Below are 23,822 nucleotides of genomic sequence, written 5' to 3'. Positions count from 1 at the left end.
GAACAATTTACATATATCTTCAGGAGTCTGCCAATTTAAGTGTTTTAACCACTTCAGTGACATTCTCCCATGAGGCAAATAAACTTGTGTCTGCCACTTTTATTTGTGCACATTCAATATGTCTTGTCATTACTATTTAATAAGGGTTCCACACATTTGAGCAGTGTTCCAAGATGAGGCACACAAATGATTTGCAAGCAGTCTCCTCTGTAAACTGAATTAATTATCTTAATATTCTTCCAATGAACCAAAGTCTTCCACCTGCCTTACCTGTGCATGAGCCTAGATGAGCATTCAGTTTAATATCCCTACAAATTCTCACACCCATGTATTTGTATGAGTTGACTGAATGGAACTGTGAATCATTGATTTTATTCTCATAGGACAATACATTTTATGAGGTATCTAGTTTTACTTTTCTGTATATTGAAAACAAGTTACGAATTGTTGCACCACTTTTGAATCTTAGCCAAATGTGATTAAATATTTCTGCATGTTTTTAGACAGTAATTCATTATAGACAAGTGCATCATCTGTGAAAAGTCTGAGAGTGCTGTTAATACTGTGTTTCAGCTCATTAATAAACAAAATGAACAACAATGCTTCCAACACACTTCCCTGGGGCATGCCTGAAGGTACACTCCTTCCAATGACTCACCATCCATGATAATATACTGTACCCTCCATACCAATAAATCATCAGTACAGTCAAAGTTTCTTTCATGCTCCATACAACCATAATTTTGTTAATAATTATTAATGTGATACCATGTGAAATGTTTTTCAGAAGTCAAGGATTGCTACATCTCCCTGATTGCCTTGATCCATAACTTTCAGGACGTCTTGTGAGAGAAGTGCATGTTTCGTTTTGCTTGCTCAATATTTTCTGAAATCATGATGGTTGGCGTAGAGGTATTCATTCTGTCAGAAGTATGTCATTATAGTTCAGCTTAGAACATGTTCTAGGATTCTACGGCAGATGGATGTCAGTGAGTTAGGAAAACAACAGTTTGTGTGTGTCCATTCATGCATTCTGCTTGTTTGTTGGTTGTCAGCTCTGCATCTCTGTGTAAAATGAACACACGTCAGTGGCTACTTGATGCAAGTAGTCTTGTGTGCTCCCTGAAAAAGAGAGAGAGAGAGAGAGAGAGAGAGAGAGAGAGAGGGGGGGGGGGGATGAAGTCCAAGACTGTAAAGATAATATGGACAAACAAAGATTATTATTATTGTGTGGTTGCTAATGAAGAAACTGAATCTGATGACAGTGAGTAGATTTTCTGATGACAGTGAGTAGGATTATTTAGGAAATGTTTCACAGTGTCCTTTTAGTAAAGTTTAAGTCTACGAATATCCCAGAGTTTGAAGCTGTAGTTGCAAAGATAATGATTAGCATTTGTGATTGGTAGAGGGAAGGGGGATAATAATGAATATTTGATCTTGTTTCAGGGCTTATATGAGAAAGTTGTCACCCTAACACACATAAGCTATAAACAAACAAAACAAAATGAACAGCTTCACTGCTTAATATTTATGTATGTTATATGTCTACAAATATGTTTGAGGGTGTTTGTTTACTTGCTACTACTTTCTAATATTTACATTACACCAGTGATTATCACAGGATAACAGTTACAAAAATGCTATAAGAAAAAATGGCCTTTTTACAATGAATATTGTTAATCTTCATTCTGCTTACAAGGGCTTTCTGCATCTACGTGTATACTGATACTCTGCAAACCACTGTGAAGTGTATGCACTTGCATGAAGAGCATGAGAAGTCTTGTTTACACATCTCTCTGCATGTTGTGATTAGTTTAATCTTATTTTTTGCAATTGCTAAGGGACCAGTAAGTAGGAGACTGCAGGATGTTTGTTGATTATTTACATAAATCTGTGGCAGGTGCACTGAAGACAATTGCGCCAGCAGGTGCGTGTGGCACTCAGTGCTGCCTAACATCAAATATCATTTAACTGACAACATTTTTAGTTGTCTGGCAGAATTTGTAGAAGGGGTTTTGTGCTACAGATAAGGTCATTATAACCAAAGATTTCAGTGCTGTTATAGCCTTTTATTAAAGCAAGTCTTTCAAAAAATGTATAGTGAGAAATGGATAACTTTTCAAAATAAAGAACAAGACAGCAAGTTAAGAAAAAATATCATGAACACATATCACAAATCACACACTTTGTTCCTCTGGAGAAGCCCTGCAGTCATTACAAGTCACAATGATGTGGCTGTGTGGCTTGCAAACAAATCTTTTGCAACTGTTGAGTCACAGTAGTTTCATCTTTTTTTTTCTTTTTTTTTTACCACCACAAAGGTAGCAGCTTCCACACTTTCTAACAACCTCTTCATTACTTAAGGGGATTGACCAATAGGGTCAACCGGCTCTCCATTAGAGCCAAGGAAAGGTTTGTGAGGCATGTTCTTTTTCTGAACCTGGATTATTGGTGAAGAACAGCACTTGGGAATAATTCCAGCAATATCCAAATACCAGAGAAAGACCAATGGCCATCTTCTTGTTGTCCTCTGAGTCGAGTAGGAAGTTCACATGTTATAAACAGTATGTACACCTCATTTGGTTGCATTGTAGTCCATATTTACAACAGATTTTCCTGCAGAAGTGCCTATTTCATCAGTTTCATGCATTGATGGTAGAAAAAGAACAGGCTTGTTTCTTTTTGTTTGACACAAAACACAACAGAAGTCGTCTTGAAACCTGAAAAGACAGTTTCCAGTTTCTCGCGACCTGTTTGGCAAAGATTCCAAAGCAATTTCCTTCTTGTTCTTTTTCAGTGTCCCTATGAAGGTTAGCCCAATTTCTAGAAGATACTGTCCTAACGGATAACTACTGCAATATTTGTCTGTAGTTGCAGTCCTGTGAGTGCCCTTGATTGGTTCAACCTATCTCTTCACAATATCTATAGCCTGGTTAGATGTAAGATATGGTCCAGGATTCTGTCTGCTGGAGTTACAAGTGTAAAAGTCTTGCTATTGCACAATATGTACAACATCTAACAATTCTTGGCAGGTTTATTGGTCATGTACTGCACAAAACCACAAGGTTCACAAAAACGAACAAGCATTTCATCTAAGGTTGTGAACTCCCCTGGGCTGTAGTTATTTCTGCAGTTGTTCAAATATTCAGAGTGGAGATTGTGGATGGTAACAATTTTATCAATTGCAAGTTGCTCTTTTCTCGTTGGAGTATCATCAAACGTCAGTGACCGGAGCAAGAACGGAAAGCGCTTGTAGCTAAATGCTGCCCTGAGAATAATCATTCCCATGCCATTTGATGCCCAGAGCTCTAATACCTTTGTACATCCTTCTTTTTGTACAGCAATGAGAAACAATGCTCCTAATAGAGCCATTATTTCAGAAGCAGGAGTACTTCTGCAGTCTCTGTCCCTCGCGCAATTCACAGATGATCTCTTGTTATTTATATATCTATTGGTGTTCATAACAAGACAATCAATTATCTCAGGGCCAAAAAATTTGAGAAAACTTTCAATTTCAGTTTTAGTTCCTGAAGCATTGCATTTTAGGCCAGGTAAGACCTTGATTATATTCTTACATTTTGTTTTATCTGCCACCAGTAACGGATTATTTATCCATAAAGTTTCCTTGTCCTTACCAATATAAAAATGGCACTCATCACTTGGTAATTCATTCACTTCATTCCCATCATTTTACGATTGCTCAGGTTCACTGGAATAATCGGCAGCCTCAGTTACTTCTGCTTCATCATCACTGTCAATGAAATCTGCAAAATCCTCTTCATCAGATAATTCCAGAAGAAGGCGCTCAATTTCATCTGGTGTCAATCCTTTTCTTCATGCAAACCTTCAAGACAGTAGGAAAAGTATAATACTAATCTTCAGTAATTAAATAATCATTTGCTCGAAGTGTTTTTGTAAAATATAGCATCTGATCTACAAAACATTCAGTACAAATTACACCACATTCACTTACATTACCAGGTTCATGCTGTATGCAGTGCCACCTCAGTGTAGTTGTCTACTCTGCAGATCAGTCACAGCTATTGTGAAGGATTTTATAATGTGTCAATAGCGAAACTTGTCATAAATGCATATCTAGCACCTTTGTTGTGCACTTTGTGTTCTAACTTATTACAGAAAGAAAACTGAATTTTCAATACTGTATGCTACCACGCATCCACTGCAGGTTTAATACTGGTATAGGAAACATTGTAAATAGGGATTCACAGGTAAGCTGGACTTCGTCTTCAATTATCTGTCAATTCAGGTGTTTTGACATTTCATGATGCTCACCATGCCCTTCTTTGCATGCATTCAATATCTCCCATTAGTCCTATTTGGTATGGCTTCCACACACTTGAATAATAGTCTTCCATGGGATGCAGGAGTGTTTCATAACCAATCTCCCTTTTGGACTGATTACATTTTCCCAGTACCCTGCCACTGAACTGAAATATGCACCCATTTTACCTATGGCTGACCATATGTGATCATTCCATTTCATACCCCCAACAATTGGTTACTACACCCTGGTGTTTATATGAATTGACTGATTCCATTTATGCATTGCTGTTAATGCAATGCAGGGTATGCCTTTTCTGAATTTTGTGAATTGTGTGATTTTATGTTTATGAACATTTAAAATAAGTTGCCAATCCTTACACCAGTTTAAAATCTTATCGAGATTTGACTGGACATTCATCAGTCTTTTCTTCTTCATTTTCAGTAACATGAATGACAATTGTCCCAACATGCTTCCCTGGGGCATGTCTGAAATTACTTTTAAATCAATGGCTATCTCCTAATGCAAGATAACATGCTGCATTCTCTGTACCAAAAAATTCTCAATTGAGTTGCAAAATATGTTTGATACCCAGTAAATAAGTATTGGTGCTGTGCTGCTCAGATACATTTTAGAACTCAATAAATACTGTATCCATCTGATGGCATTGATCCATTATTTTTGGGATGTCATGCGAGAAAAGTTTTTTGTACTTTGATAAATGATTGCTCCAACTGTTACCTGTTCACTGACACCAGTCTGTATGTGGCCACCCTCCAAGATGTCAGGTTTGTTGGTTGCCATTAGATCTTATATATTTTGTTATTAATGGGCTTCCCAACTGTTTATTCTGAGTGATGGCTGTATGTGATTAGGTAATGTGTATATCAGTGAACTGAGATTTTCTCTAAAGTTTTCAGATACACATGGGGCTGAATCTAGTGTTTTCTAAAAGGGCACAATTATAAGTTTATGCTTGTCCTTGATACTGAGCCTTGAGCAAATGATATCACTTGCAACTTCAGTTTATATCTCAATGTATTTGAGTATCTTATCTGTGGTCATGAATAACAACAGCTCAATTCCCATTAGCTTATCATTTCAATATACACTTAGATTTACCCCCAAAAAATCTCTCTTTGGCTCTTAGTCATCTTACTTTACCTAGTAGGCCTGCGTCCAGCATCAGATGTGATGTACAGCTCAGAGTGATTTAGGAGGCCTCTAAAGGTCTCAATTCTGTGGCACAAGTCTAGGAAGCCACAGCCTAGTTTGTCACATAACATTCAAAGTCTCTATTTCAAGCCTTCTACTCAACTCAAAACCAGTCGGGTTGCAGGATTTAATGATTGCTGTGGAGAGTCTCAGCCTCACTTGTCTCCACTTGCTAATCTGTACTACATGCTCTCTGGTGAACTTATTCATGGTGACTTTGCAATACTTGGTTATTTTGTGGACATTCGTTTTAATTCTGTTGTTCCTGACCATCAACACTTGGCATGCACACAGGTATGTATGTTTTCTTAACGCAGTGTGGCCTCCAGTCTCCATTCAATGCATGTTGTGCCTACCATGAGAGCACTAAACGCATCTGTGTGCATTGATAGAGCAGCTCATCTTAAAATAATTTCCAGCCTGAAAAAGTTAGTTTTCTCCAGAACTAACATCTGAGTTAATCCATAAATCTCCAGAGTATTTTAACTACCAGGATGTATCAATCTCTATAAGTCTTTGTTTGGTGCAAGAAGAGTGAGGATCTATTATTTTTGTGATTTATTTGTACTTTATTGGTGTTTAATAAATCCTGTGTTGGTGAAGAACCAGGCTTACAACAGTGAGCTTCATCAAAATTCCATAAGCAGGACTGATCTTTTCCACCTTCTGTGCAATTGAAACTTTGAAACTTCCTGGCAGATTAAAACTGTGTGCCAGACCGAGACTCAAACTCAGGACCTTTACCTTTCATGGGCAAGTGCTCTACCAACTGAGCTATCCATGCACTACTCACAACCCATCCTCACAATTTCACTTCTGCCAGTACCTTGTCTCCCACCTTCCAATCTCTACAGAAGTTCTCCTGCAAAACTTGCCAGACTAGCACCACTGGAAGAAAGGATGTTGTGGAGAAGTGGCTTAGCCACAGCTTGGGGGATGTTTCCAAAATGTGCTGATTTGAAACTTCATGGCAGATTAAATCTGTGTGCCAGACTGAAACTCGAACTTGGGACCTTTACCTTTCATGGGCAAGTGCTTTAGCTCTGCATTCTGTTCTATACAATTCATTGGAATGATCCAAGTATGAACTCAGCTCCCAGACAACAGGCATCATTTGTTCCTATGTGCAACACAACTTGCAACTGGCTGCACCCTGTTACCTCAGTGGCTCCCAGAACAGCCTGTTTAAATTGTTGAGTGAGGCTGCCTAGTCATACATTTGTAGTGTGAGGGTGATCCTTCCCTTTTCTGTCAGTTCCCAAAATTGCATATCTAAGTATAAAATAAGTGATTATATATCCATAAATATGAGTTAATAGTCATATACGGACAGTAGAAGAGTGAATGTACTGAAAAAAAGGAAATTTATGTAAATAATAGTTCATCATCAACTACTTAAACACACTTGAATAAAGAGTACATTTGATTGTTATTGTTAAGAAACATCCAGATGCAGTTTAAAAAAGTTCTCCCTGTCTATATAAGAATATACAGCCTACAGTTGCAGGTTAACTTTATCGTTTACCTAGATTTCAACGTTAGTAATAACGTCTTCTTCAGAACCTGCAACAAGTTAAGATTATAATGCGCTAGTAAATTATATTAGATATGGTCATCCTACAGGATGCAACGTGTAGTACTTACATAAAATATTATTTAAATATTTGCCTAAAACAGGCCATGTCCTAAGTCAACTTTATAAAACTTGACGCATAACCATAAGGTTTTGTCACTTCAATAAACCAGCTGTAGCAGATTCACTTTAAGCACGTTGTATGGGCCTCGTCATGTGACTAGAGACTGTGGACCGCGAGGGCTTCACGGTCTGCCTCACAGAGGGCGGCGTGCATGCGTGAGATGTATAGAATCAAACTGTTATTACGCACGCGTCAGATAACCTTTTTGCTATGAATTAATTTTATATTTTACTATTGTAAGTTAATTACAGTATCCAGCATGACTACATTTTGCATTCTACTACAGAGCCTTATAAACCGACCAACAAATTTTGTATGAAACTGTAGTAAAGGGTCTGTTATTATAGAAACTGTGAGGTCACATGTATTATGAATTACTTTAACCTAGTAAGGCTGACCCACGTGTTCCTACGCCCTTTATTGGAAGATGTTCTTTAAACCTTACTGCTGTTTGACCTATGTAATAACATGGGCAATCATCACACATAATCTTATATACACCTGATTTTGCTGACTTGTCACCATCTTTCTCAAGGGAATGAACCAAATTTTGCTTTCAAATTATTATTCGTCGAGTAGGAAATTTTACAGACTGAATTTTTCAACAGGTGCCCTATCTTGTAGGAGACATTACCTATATAAGGAACCGACAACCATTTCTTGGTCTGATCTTGGGTCTGAGTATTTGTGTTTCTTAAAGTCGTTGTCCTTTTTCGCGTTTTATTATGATGTAACTGCCTCACTATCTTTGGATCATAACCATTATTCTGTGCAATACTCTCGAGAATTTGTAATTCTTTTTCCAGGTTGACATCTGACAATGGAATAGAAATCACCCGATGGATACTAGAATAGAAAAACGCCATTTTATGCGCTTGGGGGTGGGTTAAATTGGCAGGGATGATGATGTCTGAATAAGTTGCCTTCCGAAATATGTTGAACTCTATTTTAGGATCTTTAACAGTCAACATTAAATCAAGATAATTTAGTGATCTATCAGCTGATTCCAATTCTTGTGTGAATTTTATTTTTTCATGTAGACTGTTGAACGTTGTGAAAATTTGCTCTATTCCTTCTGGAGATTTATTAACCAGTAGAAGAATGTCATCGACGTATCTCGCATAAAGGATGATGTTGTTCACTAATTCCGGCTAATTTTGGAAAAAAACCAATTCCAGACAATTTATAAAAATTTCAGACGTGATACATGCAAGTGGGCTCCCCATAGCTAGGTCACAGGGCTGTGAATATAATTTTTTATTGAATGAAAAATAATTGTATTTAAGTGTCGTTCTAAGAAGTAACATTAGCTCATCAATTTCTATGGTGGATAATTTTTTGTGGTACCTTAAGTTTTGTTCTATAATGTTCAAGGTTTGATCCACTGGTACGTTTGTGTACAAGCCAATGATGTCAAATGACACCAAATTAGTGTTTTCGGAACATGTTACGGTTTTAAGTCTGTTGGCTAGGTCCACTGAATTTTTAATCGAAAAATTATTTTGTAACACGAAACATTCTTTAATTTTATAATGTAAATGTCTCGCTAATTTATGATAAACACTATTGGTGCTATCCACAATAGGGCGGATCGGATGGGAAATTTTGTGGAGCTTGTATTGTATTGTATTTTTATTGATCCAGGCAATCATAGTATTGTACAGCTGTACATATCATATTGGATAGGTCAAGAGAGCTATTTACAAGTAATTTTTACAAATTGATTTTTACATTATTTTGTAGCAAGGAAATTATCTATCTTAAACAAAACAGTTAATACAAATCATAGAATTGTAAGGTTGTACATACAATATTGGACAGGTCAAGGGAACATATTTGCAAGTAATATTTAATAAATTGATTTTACATTATTTTGCAATGAGGAAGTTAGCTATCTTTAACAAAACAGTAAATACAAATGTTGTATGGTAAAATACAAACAGCCAATACAAATGTAATAGTAAAGTAGTCCAGTGTATTTCATAGACCTGCACAGTATACAGGGTTATTACAAATGATTGAAGCGATTTCACAGCTCTACAATAACTTTATTATTTAAGATATTTTCACAATGCTTTGCACACACATACAAAAAATCCAAAAGTTTTTTTAGGCATTCACAAATGTTCGATATGTGCCCCTTTAGTGATTCAGCAGACATCAAGCCGATAATCAAGTTCCTCCCACACTTGGCGCAGCATGTCCCCATCAATGAGTTCGAAAGCATCGTTGATGCGAGCTCGCAGTTCTGGCTCATTTCTTGGTAGAGGAGGTTTAAACACTGAATCTTTCACATAACCCCACAGAAAGAAATTGCATGGGGTTAAGTCGGGAGAGCGTAGAGGCCATGACATGAAGTGCTGATCATGATCTCCACCACGACCGATCCATCGGTTTTCCAATCTCCTGTTTAAGAAATGCCAAACATCATGATGGAAGTGCGGTGGAGCACCATCCTGTTGAAAGATGAAGTTGGTGCTGTCAGTCTCCAGTTGTGGCATGAGCCAATTTTCCAGCATGTCCAGATACACGTGTCCTGTAATGTTTTTTTCGCAGAAGAAAAAGGGGCCGTAAGCTTTAAACCGTGAGATTGCACAAAACACGTTAACTTTTGGTGAATTGCAAATATGCTGCATGAATGCGTGAGGATTCTCTACCGCCCAGATTCGCACATTGTGTCTGTTCACTTCACCATTAAGAAAAAATGTTGCTTCTTCACTGAAAACAAGTTTCGCACTGAACGCATCCTCTTCCATGAGCTGTTGCAACCGCGCCGAAAATTCAAAGCGTTTGACTTTGTCATCGGGTGTCAGGGCTTGTAGCAATTGCAAACGGTAAGGCTTCTGCTTTAGCCTTTTCTGTAAGATTTTCCAAACTGTCAGCTGTGGTACGTTTAGCTCCCTGCTTGCTTTATTCGTCGACTTCCGCGAGCTATGCGTGAAACTTGCCCACACGCGTTCAACCGTTTCTTCGCTCACTGCAGGCCGACCCGTTGATTTCCCCTTACAGAGGCATCCAGAAGCTTTAAACTGCGCATACCATTGCCGAATGGGGTTAGCAGTTGGTGGATCTTTGTTGAACTTTGACCTGAAGTGTCGTTGCAATGTTATGACTGGCTGATGTGAGTGCATTTCAAGCACGACATACGCTTTCTCGGCTCCTGTCGCCATTTTGTCTCACTGTGCTCTCGAGCACTCTGGCAGCAGAAACCTGAAGTGCGGCTTCAGCCGAACAAAACTTTATGAGTTTTTCTACGTATCTGTAGTGTGTTGTAACCATATGTGAATGAATGGAGCTACAGTGAATTTATGAAATCGCTTCAATCATTTGTAATAGCCCTGTATAATAATCCAGTATATTTCAAAGACATGCACAGTATATAATGTTCAGACCTAATTGAACATTTATCATATTGTTTACATTTTTAACCCCTTTCAAAAAAATGATCAACAGCATAAAAGCAATGGTCCAAGAGATATTTTTCTAACTTATGTGTGAAGGCTCTTGGGTTCTTTGTTGCTTTGATATCATTGGGTAAATTATTATACATTTGTATCCCAACATTTAAAACGCTTTTTTGGTAGCAGGTAGTTCTGGACTGAATCATATGTAGGTCAGATTGCTGCCTTGTTGCATAGTTATGAATATCTCCATTGAATTTTAGTGTGCAGTCATTGTTTAACAGGTATGACTTGACAAATGAGACGATATTATAAATTTAAACAGAGGGCAGTGTCATAATGCCATTTGTTTTGAAATGTTGTCTGCATGATTCATTATGTCTTAGTGTCGGGGACTTGGGGTTCATATTTATCAATACCTTTTTTCTAAATTCTCCGATCAACTTCTTAGTACTGCTAATACTCGCTCTAATATCCCTCTGTATGATGGGCGTTGGGTCTACCTCAAGTGGTACGATGCCATTCTCTTCAAAGAACATTTCTGTTTTCTGAATATATTCTTTTTTTTGTAGAAACAATAATCGTGTTCCCCTTATCGGCCTTAGTTATTAGGGCTTCATTATTTCTTAGTTTTTCATTAATGTTTTTGACATTGCACATATCTTTCGTAAACGTATTACTACCTAGACACTCTTTTTGTATTATTTTACAAGCATCGTAAGCAAGCCTCGTTTGGATACTTTTATCTACTTTACCGCTATCAAGGCCAACCTTAAGATCCACTACCAACTTCCGAAGATTTTGAGGGGTCAAACTAGGTTCTACATTATATTTGAAGCCTTTACTTAACAATTTATTTTCATCATCTGTGAAAATGATATCTGTTTTATTTACAACATGTTGATGAAACACAGACTGGGCAGCCTCCCTTTTGCACACGTTTTGGGATACACCAGAATTAACTCGACTAATTAATTTCTTTAACTTTTTGTCATGTCGTGGAGCAATTTCCATTGTACGATTATCTAACCATAAGTTGACATGTAACCAGAATCCATCTATCAGAAAATTTTAGTTTTATCTAAAGGTTTTAGACAAAACTAATTGGAGGTCATATGTTTCAGCATTGAGCTTATCTTTTTTTGTGTAAAGTTCCGCCGTTCTTTCGAGCAATATTTGCTGTATCAATTTCCATTTAAGACTAGGCGACTTATTGCACATTTCATCGTTTAAAAAACCTTTAACAAATTCTGGGATTACGTTGCAAAATTTACATTGTTTAATAAAAGTGATGGCCATATCTGTTTTGCAGATCTTATGCATAACATCTACATACTTAATAGCTGCTTTCTGGTCCTTGGCTGGCACGAATTTCATAATTTTTAACATTATTCTCTCTATCTGCTGTCTTTTCTCTTGCTTCATTCCACATAACTAAACAATCTCTTCTATAATAGGGGTCACACAGTATAATAAATTAGGTGAAATGCACAGACTGCTTTTTAGACCTATCATGAGTATGTATTCTTAGAGCAACCAACATCTAACTTTCTAAGTATAACTAGATGAACTCCTTAGAACTACATGACTAACACAAAATTATAAATTGTTTGGATGAGTGAAATCTGGTATGAATATTCATGCGAATGTTCAAAGGGAAAAATGGAATGAGAGTTTAATGTGAATTGTAAAGAAAGTAGTACTATATTTTGCAGCAAAAGGCAGCCTTTACCAAACTCCAGCCTATCCCTATGCAAAATCTCATTCAAGAATGTTACTTTCCGTGAAGAGGACATATTAACTTGCAGCCAGGCACAATTAAGACACTTACACAAAGCTTTCAGCCACAGCCTTCATCAGCAAAATGAAAACAGAGAGACATACACCGTTCATACACACAAGCAAACACATCTCATGCACACATGTCTGCCAACTCCAGCAGCTCAAGCCAGACTTGAATTATAACAACATGGGATGGCCACAGCAATCTGGAGGGGTTGGGGAACAGAAAGAGATAGTAGTGTACAGCTGGGATGGGGGGGGGGGGGGGAGGGGGGAGGGAATAGAGGAACACTGCCTGGTAGAGTGTGCAGGGACTAGAATGTCAACAGGTGCAGTGTCAGGGTGTGCAGGGACTAGAATGTCAACAGGTGCAGTGTCAAGGAGAGGAGCAAGGAAAGATGAATGGGTATGTTGGCAGAGGGCAGCAAACAAAGAGGCTGGGAGACAAGAATGAAGAGGGGACGATAGGACAGATTGGGTGGAAACTATTGAGTGGCGGGTGTGGAGACAATATGTTACTGTAGGTTGAGGCTGGGGTAGTTATGGAAACAGAGAATGTGCTGTAGGAAAACTCCCATTTGCACAGTTCAAAAAAGCTGGTGGTGGAGAGGAGGATCTAGATGGCTTGGGTAGTGATGCAGCCATTGAAATCAAGCATGCTATGCTCAGCTGCATGTTGTGCCACAGGCTGGTCTACTTTGCTCTTGGCCACAGTTTGATGGTGACTGTACATCCTAGTGGACAGCTGGTTGGTAGTCATATTGGTATGACTACTTCTGTTGCAGTTTATGTCAAACATTTTGCTGAAATGCCATGATCTCATATGAATTTTTATCATGTTATACAACAGCTGACTACTGAAGGAAATGTGATGCCTAAAAATATTGTAGAGCAACCGTGACAGGGAACAGCAATAATGAAATTTAGTACTAGCTCCAGTAGCTCATAATACACATGTAGGTACCCAAGGAATAGCTCACCAGTCAAGAATTGCCCACTCAAGTGTTTGGGTGAACCTAAAATGTCACATCCCTACCACATTTCCATGCATTGAATGCATCTTGGGAATGATTCTCAGAATTGAATTCGGTTTTGTGATTGGGCACTCATGCAATTACAAAGAGTCTCATGATTGTTTTGTCAAGTAATCTTTTCCAGCAAATCAACTTTTACAAACCATGACAACATTAATCATCACAACTTCCATTATTGGTGGGTGGAAAACCCATAGTGGATACATGAAGTTGATCATTAGTGTCCTTGGTCTGTTAAAATTTGATGCAGTATCAGTATCATAGGCGACAAACTAAAAAGCCACTTATTTCGTTAGAGTACTTTGAGTGCTGGCTGGAGTGTCCGTGCGGTTCTAGGCGCTACAGTCTGGAACCGAGCGGCCGCTATGGTCGCAGGTTCGAATCCTGCCTTGGGCATGGATGTGTGTGATGTCCTTAGGTTAGTTAGGTTTAATTAGTTCTAAGTTCTAGGTGACTGATGACCTCAGAAGTTAAGTCGCATAGTGCTCAGAGCCATTTGAACCAGTACTTTGAGCAGAGAAAAATTTCGTCAGTTATCACAAGATGAGCTACTGATTGTGTTGGAAGATGTATCCCTCATAGTGCGACAGAACTTATGGTTTTGGAGACAAGAACAATCTTTAAGTCAGAATTTCAATTGTTACTGAATCAATAGAGGTGGTCTGTAAAGCTGCCTGCCAGATCACCTGACCTTACGTCAGTGGATTTTTTCCTGTAGTGTTATCTTAAGGCAAAGTGCATACAGAAGTATTAAAGGTGCAAACAATGTTGACACTTGGCACAGTGTTTGATGGGAGTGACTGTATATGGGAAATTCCTTTATGGTCGCTCCCAGCAGCCACCGCGCCGAGTGTCAACTTTGTTTGTGGATACAATACAACTACATGACAGAACATGAGAGAATGTATCAGAAATGTAAACACAAAAATTACACCAGATATGTCCATAAGTTGTGTACATGAATCTGAAGCATGAATTAACAAATTTATTGAACTGGAAGATCGTCAGTTTGAGCATTTGTTGTGATTTACAGTAATGGTGGGAGGCATGGAACTCACCAAAATCAGGCACCCCACTGTTGAGAGGCAAGGGGACTCACTGAAATCAAGCACCATAATGGAAACAGAAAACTATTGTGTCAGCATCGTTGTTCCTGGGTCACACTAAAAGTAGTTTATTAATTGGACATTTAAATGTCTAATTGTAAAAGTTTTACTGTACATTCAAATTTTGAAATAAAATATCACCCACTTAGAACAAAAACGTTTCAATTTTATTGCAAATGTTGTATAGTATCAAATGCGTTGGTTTGTAATTGCAGTAACAGAAAAAACTGAACATTTCAACTACAGTGCCATCTACCATGAATTGAAAAAAAAAATGTTTAGGTTAAAACACGTAGTTTTTGGCATAGACTCTGAACTTGCACTAAAATGGGGTTCCAATTTGAAAATAAAAAATTGACTCACCCCATGGAGGAGGGGGTTGGATGGGGGGAGGGGGGGGGGGGTAGTTCTTACAGAAATAGATGTCCTGTTTGAAAATATTAACTTCTCACCTAGAACATTTTTTGTACAATGTATGTTTTTTGATTTATTTAGTTGTTCCAAGTTAAAACAAATATCCTGTACACATCAGTTCACTGGCATCATACACAGTTCTTTAACCTATTCACAGGTAATATGCTCAACCAGTCTCTCATGCTAAAATCACTGGGAAAGATACTCCACCAGTCTGTTATATACTAATACAACCACAATATGAAAATTTGGATGATACAATGCTATTCACTTTCATTCTCCAACATAGTACATTAATAGTGCATCTTTATGTTTTCCATGTGATGAAGCCCAAAATATTTTTCACCATTAACCTTCTCGTACTCGACATTATTTGGATGTGCTGCTTTTTGAATCATAAATGGTCCCAAGTAATAATGCTGAAGTTTCTTGATTTCATTCTTTGTCCTCAAAGATTTGAAAAGTGATTAAATCAGCTCAAAATCTTCAACTTTATGTACCATGAATTTCATTAAAATGTGATGTTTAAATTTTCTAGCTGGTTCCTCCTTCTCCAACTACTGTAATGCTGCTTTCTGTCATTTGTGGGCAGTCGGCTTGTTTCACAGCAGAAAGTCACTGATTTTGTCAGGAATATTATCAGACATTTTACTACCTTCATGAGATAAACAATTCATTGCTTATGTCTCATCCTGCAGTATGTTCAGAATCTCAGAATGATCTTCCTATCTCTCACATGATACAATTAGCAGGATTAGACAGTGGGTTATAGAAATAGCAATGTGATTTATCTTCTCTTCTTCTACGAATGAATTCCACGTGCTAGAGTGAAATTGCTGTCTGTTATCTGACAAGATATCTGGGGCCAAATAGTATTCTCAAAATAATCTTCGTGTACTTGTTTAATAAAGCTCTTACTGTATATTTTTCTCAGTGGAAAGAAGAAACACCTTTTGGAAGTAATTCCACTTCTACTGATGTCTGTGAGAAATTTCCATAAGATTTAGGGTGTAGGCCAAAAATATACAAAGCAATGATTTTGCCTATTGTTTGTAGGAAAAAATACACATTAATCCTTTATGTTGTGTTGTAGATACCTCGGTACACTGACATAAATTACATCACCCCCAAGACGTGTTATCAAAGATCACTTGGCCTCCTGCCTACACTACACTTGTCCATCTTCTTTCAGAGTACTGCTGTGTGATGTCAGATTCTTACCAGATAGGATTAATGGAGTACATTGTGAAAGTTCAAAGAAGGGCAGCATGTTTTGTATTACTGAGAAATAGTGGAGAGAGTATCACAGACATGATGCAGGATTTGTGGTGGAAATCATTAAAACAAAGGTTTTTTTGTTGCAGTGAAGTCTTCTCATGAAATTCCATTCACCAACTTTCTCTTCTTAATGTGAAAATATTTTGTTGACGCCAACATACGTAGGTAGATACAATTATCATAACAAAATAAGGGAAACTGGAGCTTGCACAGAAAGATATAGGTGTTTTTTTTATCTGCACACTATTCGAGAGTGGAATAATGGATAATTAGTCTGAAGGTGGTTCAATGAAGTGTGATTTGCAAAGTAGCCATGTAGATGTAGATGTTATTGTAAATATATCCTTAGTCCAAAATATGCAGAAATGGGGTATAATGTTTAATCAGATGGTCAGTATTACATTTAATGTGTGATGTCTCAATGATTCTGAGTTTATCTGTTGTCTGGTAACTGCACCAAATGAATGTTGGAATGTTGACAAATTCCAAAGGTAGCCTTGTGGTAGAAACATTTTCTGATGGTAAAGCACCTCATACTTACACATATGCCATAACTGAACCAAAGAGCTATATTGAAAATAGCTCTCAGGATATTGATTACTAATTTTTCAGTTTTTTAAATTTGGATGTGTAATATCCATTCATGAAATTCTTTATTAATGATTTATGGATGAACCATTGCTAACTGTCATAACTGATTGTTTAAAATAGTTGTTTTACCTCAATATTTAAGTATGGAAGCCTTGAAGCACCATAATATTTATCTTTTGTTACAGGTCCAACTGTGCAACATGAGCTGAGTGGTTCATTAAATCCTATAAAAACTCTCTTCCCAAAAGTACTTAATGTCAACACAGGAGAAATGTGGACTGTTTTGTATGGTGAACATAAGGAAGAAAGTGGAGGCCTTTTGCTATAATGTGGACAATAACACACACTGCGGCACCAAGCAGCTCTCTCTCACTTAATGAACTATCAAGTGCACAAGTTACTCTTGCACTAAAATTAAAAAATGCACAAACCACCAACAAGTGTTGTGCACAAAATATATTTTACATAATTGTATGTATGTGTGTGTGTATATAAATATATTCATATGAGTAATGTGGACCAAACAACAATATATTTCTAACATTAGATGTTATTTTTAGAGTTCAAAAGCTGTCAACACTAAACACAAAATATTTAGCTCAGAGTAACCAGCAAATGTGTTTTTGAAATACATTTAACTATGTTAACTCTGTAAGATGATGACATGAATATATTCAAGCTTTTATATCAATATTTATTTTGATAACTGCCTTAACTGTGTTTAGATTTCTTTTGTTGAAGGAAAAGGAATATGTGTCCTGAGAAAATAAACAGCTCTGTTGATAACCATAGCATAACATGTCTAGCAGTTTCACAGCGGATAAATATTTTATTAACTGAAAATGTTAGAGAAAAGGTTGATTCACAGCCTGTGCTGGCTTAACATGGAATAATTTTATCAGTGGTAGCCAAATACTACAATATCAATAAATGTGGATCTTCATTTTATCATAATCAATACACCTGATTGATTTAGTCTTTGGTGATGGATAAAAGTTACACATCAATAGTTCTTTCAGAATTCACCTTAGTGTACGTAAAACTATATTTTTTGTTTAATTTCTCATTTATTGTGAACTTAAAGTACATTTGGCACCTGTACCTACTAATAACTAAGCTTCATGTTTTGAATGTCTTTCTGCATGGAAATAACACCAGAATGTGTAGCACTCATTCAGAACATTGTTACTATATAGGCTAACAACAAACAATGTATTAACCCACTGTAAATCAACAGTCATGCAGTTATTATGGCAATGTTATTGTGAGCACTCTACTGCTGTCACCTTACAGCATAAGCAGCAGCCCGTACAGAAAGTGACATTAGTTTCCACATTTGTTATGAAAAGTAAGTGTTTGCTGGGTGCTGGAGTTGTTACAAGAGAGATCATAAGAAGGCCATACAGGTGGCACTCTAGTTAAAGGCATTGAATTCACATTTGGAAGAAATGATATTCAGATTTCCATCTACTTATTCAGAGTTAGGTTTCTCCATCGCTTCAGGTAAGTGATTAAAGGGTTTATTTGAAAATATTAAATCAGTTTGCTGTTCTCTGTCAGATTATAAGCCATCTTTAATGGCTTCATCCTTAAAAAGACATGAAACACATGTCTTCCTTCATCTTCCAGGGAATTCTAAATGAAACAAATAATTGTAGAAGGTAGCAGAAAAACTGAAAATTGCAAACACAGAGTGAAAGAAATAGATATCAAAAAAGGATTTAGTGGCAAGGTGAAGGAGCCTAATTTAAAGAGGAGGACATTGGAGAAGCTGCTACAGTGCTTCAGTTCTCAGCCAATGTCTGCATTCCATTGTCACCACAATCTATTCAAATACAACGTTTATTCGCACTGATGTTTGTATAAGTAATCTGATTTACATTTTTACCATCCACATAGAACTTCTTCTTCCATAATTCTTCTGCCCCTGCTTTCATTCCAAGTACAAATGCTTCTTAATGCCTAAAATATCCTTCACTATTTTGTGAGATTTAAGCTTCAAAAGCATACTGTATACAGCAAATGACACAGTTCTTCCACTTCTTACTACTGTCTTCATTCACTCAGCAGACTGCATATGTGACTGCGGCAACATTTGGTTTTCTTCACAGTACAAAAAATTCTATTAATTTTTTAGTATCTGCATATAAAACACTGGAAGCTCAAATTCATGAAAGAAAATAGCCTCAAATTTCTAAAGCTACTAGCTGAAGATTTTAAATTGCACAAAATATAATTTAATACCAAAGTTTCTTTGGATTTTAGTCTGCATACCTGGCAATATTTTTCTCACATTTTGTGAATTTATTTTGTTTCTGTAATCACTCCAAATCCACAAAATATATGTTGTTTTCCATTGCAAAAAGTGTCTTTGAAGGGCAATGAATGCATCTGTGTTAGCATTTTGCTCATTTTGTACCAGTTTGGATGAACAGTGATACTTCTGTCAATTATACCTTGTCACTAAAGTACAACCTGCCTTTAAATAATTCTACATTATGGTCAGACTAATTATGTGTTAATGATGGTTCAGCCTTATAACATTATTGTATTCAGCAAAATGCCCTGCCACCAATCTATGATGTAAGTAGATAGAATGTCAACTGACTTTTTAATCAAGAGATTCTCGTCAAGGACAGAGAATGACAGCAGGCTATAGCATCAGAGTTAGACATAACTGCACATGAAAAAACTAATTAAATAATCATCCTACATGACTGATGCACCACAGTGTGAAGTAATTTTTTATATGGGTGCTTCAAATAAAAGGGTAAAGGTTCCTTAAATTGTACAGAAAAAAATAGGACCAGAATATTCTTTTTTATGTGGGTACAAGTCCACAGCTGCTGAAAACTTTTTTCAAAGGGCATCATTTTCATGTGTATGTGTTGCACTTTTTCAATTTTAAATATGGACTTCATATAATGAAGAGTCATGGAAAACTCTTATTAAGTATGCCATCACCTTGTGCTTCCCCCTTCGCCCCCCACAATCATTGATGTGTGGAATTTAATGTGCTGCAAGCATAACAATTTTTATTGTGATGTAGCTTGATAATTCTAAAGCGTGTGAAATTAATAAATGGTAAATAACAAAATAAAGTGTTTATTTCAAAATAAAAGTTCAGCTTGTACAGGAAAATGACTTCCTTCAAGAAGTATATAACTTGATACAGGTAACAGAATGTATTTGTTTATCAAACTGATGTAAGCTTCAGCATTTCTTTTCTGTGGCAGTTACTTGGTATGTTCTCTGCTACAGTTTTTTCTGCTATTATCAAAACATTTAAACATCGCTAAGCAAGGCTGTGACTGGCAAGCTCAAGACGTTATTAAATTAAATGAATTTGTATCATTCCCAAGATGAACTATCACAACAAACTTTCTGATTTCATATAAAAATCTTTATAGGAATATCAGAATCACAGATTCCATTAATGTGGTTTACTTTGACAATATATTTTTTTGATAAATTTATCCCAAGAAGATAAACATTGATGGCAGTAGAGTTCTTGCTGACACGGTACCAGATTTACGCAGCTGTTATAACTTGTCTGTTATCTGGTAACATTTGTAGCATAGCTCATGAACAAAATTTAAAACTCCACTTCTTGTTATCAACAAGAAAGAAATGAGTAATACAAAAGATTTTAAAACTCTGCAATAATGTATAGTCTGCCTTAGATATGAAAAATACCTGGGGTCATCTAGCACACTGGTCTAATAGCTTATCCTCCAATCAAATATCCGTATTGTCCAGTGGTCTCATCTCACATGGATACCTAAAGGCACTGTATGTGTACACTGTAGGGAAAAATCTAGCTAGATACTGTCATCTACACCTAGAGCAATCTAGCTGTGGTATAAACAGAGAAATTTCCTCTAACCTGAGCACCAGTAGACACAGCTTAGAAAAAGCCTAGATAAATAACTGTATAACTTATGTACTTTAGAGATTGTCTGGACACATCTGCATAGACTGAAATAGAGCTGGACTCTCTGTATGGTCACCATGCATAATAGTTACAATATATCACTTGTACTTTTGAGAAACATTTTTTTAAGGAGAAAGGCAGATGTAATTCAAAAGGAAGAAAAGTCCATGGGAAAAAATATAGAGGACTAAAAATAGGAGAAGAAGGAAGACACATAATTTTTCTAAGGAAATAAGAAATGGAGGTGTGAACCCGTAAATGGATTTTGTAAGAAGGTCTCATTATGTTAGTCATTGTTTACTTGAGTTAATTACAAGAAATGACAGTGAAATTGAAAATAAAAAACTAATTGAGGCATTATTCCAATGCTCTATGAACCACTCTTCTCTTGCTTCAAATTTCTGACTTCCAAAGTCATTATTACAAATTCTGCAGTTTCCTGACTACTTCTCCTACACTTCTCTCTGCAATAGTGTCAAATACTTAACCTTTTTTGAATCCTCATGTTCTCATGCCATAGTTCTTGATTCATAAAACTGCAGTAATTCAGCTGTAACCTAGCTTTGCGTTCTGCTAACATTTTGGCTCACTCCAAAGATGGCTGAACAGTTTATGACCAAAGTTTTAACAGATCACAAAGTTTGATTACAGATGAAATCCATAAAATTTATGGATCACTTTAGCCTTTTCATTCCTTGTCTCTATGCAGTGACATACTTCACAACTCAGTATGCAACTTAACAAGTCCAGTCAAATGATATGTTTCTTGGTGTCCCAGGCAAAACTCAGCATGCCATTTTCAAATCTACAAAATATGTATATCTGTAAAACATTCATAGAGGGATTGTAGAACATGAGGTCTGTCTTACCTGACAACTAGACAGACAGCTCTCAGTAGAAAGTGGAAATCTAAGGATTCAAATTATCTCTGCTAAAGAGTTCTTAATGGCCTCTGGACTTTTAGACACCTCAGAGAGAGCTCTAGATCCCTGAAAAATCTACAGTGTATGTCTACCGCAAACAGTCTACTGATATAATCACAGCTGACAAAGCTTCTCCTACAATGGATTTTCTGTGCCAGAATTTAGGCAAAAGGACTCTGTCAGCTTTCTGGCATGTTTGCTTAACTGTATACATTAAAAAAACCATTGCCATAGCACACATAGATTTGCATTAAACTAAAAAAACTATGAATTCCATAAGCAATTTCCCAAACTACACACTATGTTCCACTCATCTTTCAGTTCTTGCTAACTGGTTCATTCCACTGTTGTATTGACTTCATGAAACTAACAAATCTAACCATCTGTGTTTTTGAATCATTACTGGTTTCATCCTCCATACAATATCTATGCAAGTCATTATTCATTAACACCAGCAATGTATTGTCATGAACTGTCTATTGCACAGTGCCTGTGCCACCATAACTGATTATGTTGTTCATCACTATTGAAACCACCTCCCCCTCTACAAATAACTTGATATATATGATTACCAAGCATCTTATTTCCCTGCTCCCAAAGGATAACTTGTACAAGATTATTTCTTATGATGTTACCAGTCATATTTACATGTAGTTTTACATTCATTTATAGCTAATGTGGGAATAAACATTTTTTGAAGTCCATTAATAATTTACAATATTCAGTAAATTAAATGTAGTTTGTTGTTCCAGTTATTGTTTGCAATTAAAGCAGTTTGATAAATTTGAGAATTGTCTTTCTTCTTGCTCTTGATAAGCACTTCATCCCTCCATAACAATATTCTTATTTTACTGTATTTTTAAGCTGTACATTAATGTATTATTTATTTTCCTCATAGAAATTCAAATTATCATAGATTCAAAATTAGCCAAGATGACACGACATAGCATGACAGTTAAAGAGATGTTAAAGAATAATGAAAGCAAGGAAAAAAGCACTTTGCAATTGCAGCTTGATAATGAATTACACTGAGTGACTGAAAGTCAAACTACACCTAACTTGTTGTACACCAGAAGCTTTCACTTTCAGAGGCCACATTTACGGAGGTACCAGAGATTCTTCCCTGAGAACTGTTATGGACCCTCCACATACTAATATGTTCATGAGTTATGAGGAAATATGTTTCTGTGAGTCTCCTGATCTGTCTCAGATTGCTTGATGAAATCTTTCTTTTGTAATTTCTTGGAACTGGGGTCTACAACAAGTCTTTTTGTTTATTAAGCTGTACAATACAAGACAAAAGTCTGTAGTCCAACATTAGACAGTATTGATTGTTGTCTAGTAAACATTGGTAAATACACCCTAACAAAGGAAAAATATAATGTCACTTTAATTTTTTTCCATGAGTGTGGATCCTAAGTGATATTTTTCATTTTCCTACTGTGGTACACATGCCATCATTATAGACATTTATCTACAACTGATAGTGGCCATCACCACATAGATTTTCACACTGAAGTTATTAATAACCAATAATGTATACAGTTTGGTAACTGTCACATTTTCCTTAACTTACAACAGCTACTCTGTCTGCATTAGTTTCTTACAGTTACTTACCATGGCTTTGCCCAATCTTCATCAAAATTCATTAGAATGCTACAGAAATCTTATTCCTCATCACTGATACTTTCCCAAACTTCTTTACAGCTACCCATATGATCAGAACTGACCTTCCCCCCCCCCAGAAGTATGTCCTGAGACAGATGCACAGCAGCCACTCACTATCTTTTTAGCTTTCATAATGTTTTTGTGAGCCTCCAGCCCCCTCCTCTCCTCTCTCCCCACTCTTTCCCACTCTTACATATCTTATTGGCTCTTACCTTTGTGATAGTTGTATTTCCAAAATGTAACCCATAAATGAAATCATCTCTATCTGATATTCAGCTTCCTATGTTATCACGCAACTGTTCATTAGACTGAATGAGACTAATGATTACACTGGTGATATATGTACCCTGTTGCAGAACATACTTTGTAACATAACATTACAGACGTAACTGCTTGTTTCACTACATCCCTTGGTATTTGCTCTAACGACCAGCACTTAAAATTTCAATGAGTACCACATCCCTCTGCATTCCACCTTTCCTTCATTTCCCATAATC

At 36.6% G+C, this 23,822-nt stretch overlaps 2 protein-coding genes across 2 annotated transcripts in view; one reads left to right on the top strand and one right to left on the bottom strand.

The window, feature by feature from the left end:
- The window catches only part of LOC126481766 (uncharacterized), a 264,443-nt gene extending 246,990 nt beyond the window's left edge, over positions 1 to 17,453 (top strand). The window contains exon 5 of the mRNA XM_050105720.1: positions 16,986 to 17,453. The gene's annotated coding sequence lies outside the window, so the exon portion shown is untranslated. The remainder of the gene's footprint in view (positions 1 to 16,985) is intronic.
- LOC126482361 (proline-rich protein HaeIII subfamily 1-like) overlaps positions 1 to 23,822 on the bottom strand; it is a 293,138-nt gene that overhangs the window by 157,213 nt on the left and 112,103 nt on the right. The window lies entirely within an intron of this gene.

The sequence above is a fragment of the Schistocerca serialis genome, chromosome 5 (genome assembly GCF_023864345.2).
Source record: "Schistocerca serialis cubense isolate TAMUIC-IGC-003099 chromosome 5, iqSchSeri2.2, whole genome shotgun sequence".
NCBI lineage: Eukaryota > Metazoa > Arthropoda > Insecta > Orthoptera > Acrididae > Schistocerca > Schistocerca serialis.
Note: the sequence above shows the minus strand (reverse complement) of the source record. Positions and strands in the feature narration are given on the sequence as shown.